The 1,822-nt window shown below is 44.4% G+C and overlaps 1 protein-coding gene across 1 annotated transcript in view; it reads left to right on the top strand.

The window, feature by feature from the left end:
• The window catches only part of LOC105741340, a gene marked incomplete at its 3' end in the record, with an annotated part of 44,578 nt that overhangs the window by 42,023 nt on the left and 733 nt on the right, over positions 1-1,822 (top strand).

Genomic DNA, 1,822 nt, shown 5'->3' with positions numbered 1-1,822 from the left:
GGCATCGCTTCCTGGATCCACGCATCTCATCTCAAGCCTGCTTCTCCGCCGTCCAACCATGAATGGACTGTGGAAAAGACTGATAATCCTCTTAAGGTTCGGGTTCATAAGATTATTTGCCCAAGACCCAATTAGAGAAAATAACCCCAATCCCCACCAACCATGGAAATGGAGCCTTATAAGATGTGAAGACACCGCTCTGGTAAAAACATGGACCGGACCTGGTTCTCCCCAGTTCCGGGTGCCCATCTGCCAGTTAACTGTTATAACCCCTTGTATACGTACAGATTCCATTTATATGTGCCCTGCCTCTAACCCAGGAAAGGGATATTGTAACAGCCCGGGACATTATTATTGTGCTCATTGGGGTTGTGAGACATTGGCTACTGCCTGGAGGGCCTCAGGAGACCAATTCCTTAAATTGGGAAGGCCTTACGGGTGCACCCCCAATGCGGCAGAGCGATCTACCAGACTTATCACCCGTGGCTCCCCACCTTGTTTTGAAGACTGGATTAATATTTCCCAACCTAATGACCCAGGTTGGATGACTGGACATACTTGGGTCATCTGATATTGGGAGGACAAAACAGATCAAGGAGGCTTAATTTCTATAAAAAAGGAACCAGTTCTCAAGGAACCCCTAGGGATAAGACCCAATCCTACTCTGGTTAAAAATCCCCCAGGCTTACCAGCCACCTCAAAGCCTAAAACTACCTCCACTGCGCCATACCTCATGACCCCCAAATTAGTGCCCACTGTCCCTTATGGACAAGGGGATCAACTATATGCCCGACTATATAATCTCATCCTAGGGGCATATTCAGCTATCAACCATACTCAGGCCAACCTCACCCAATCTTGCTGGTTATGTCTGTCTGTCATAATAGGGCTTCACCGCCCCATTATGAGGGAATTGCCCTCCATGAAAACTATGCCACCAGTACCTCAGGCTCTGGCTGAGACTGGGACCAAAACCATAAACTTACCCTCTTGGAAATAATGGGACATGGGACTTGTATAGAAAAACCCCTGCTCATGTAAAGCCCCTATGCGCGGCCATATACCAAATTAAAAATACAAATATGTTTCTTCACCCCCCTGTAGGTTTAAAATGGGCATGTGATACTGGAATAACTCCCTGTGTGTCTACTAGGGTTTTTAATACTTCTGTAAACTATTGTGTAATGGTATCTATATTCCCCCGAGTTTTCTATCATTCGGAGACAGAATTTGAAAACAAAATAGTAGGTCAAACCAGATCTATAAGGGAAACAGTTTCTATCACCCTAGCCATGATTATGGGGATAACTGCCACTACTGGCATAGGCACTGGAACTGCAGCCCTTATACACACTAACCAACAAGTAAGCCAGCTACAAGCAGCAATAGATGAAGATTTAAAATCTATTGAAACATCTGTCATGGCCTTCCAAAATTCCTTAACCTCCCTTTCTGAAGTGGTCCTCCAAAATAGACGCGGATTAGATTTACTTTTTCTGAGGGAAGGAGGACTATGTGCAGCCCTAAAAGAACAGTGTTGCTTTTACACGGACCATTCAGGTGTTGTCAAAGAATCTATGATGAAACTAAGAGAGAGATTGGAACAAAGACAAAGAGAACGCCAAGCTCAACAAGGTATTTTGAATCTTGGTTTAATCGATCCCCGTGCTCAACAACTTTGATAACTGCCTTGGCAGGACCACTGATACTTCCACTCCTTGCAGTAACTATTGGACCTTGTATAATCAATAGAGTCATAGATTTCATCCGCAATCAAATTGGTAATGTTAAATGATGATCATTCGGCAACAATATGAGGCCT

This window comes from Octodon degus, unplaced genomic scaffold, assembly GCF_000260255.1.
Source record: "Octodon degus isolate 3935 unplaced genomic scaffold, OctDeg1.0 scaffold00471, whole genome shotgun sequence".
Lineage (NCBI taxonomy): Eukaryota > Metazoa > Chordata > Mammalia > Rodentia > Octodontidae > Octodon > Octodon degus.
Note: the sequence above shows the minus strand (reverse complement) of the source record. Positions and strands in the feature narration are given on the sequence as shown.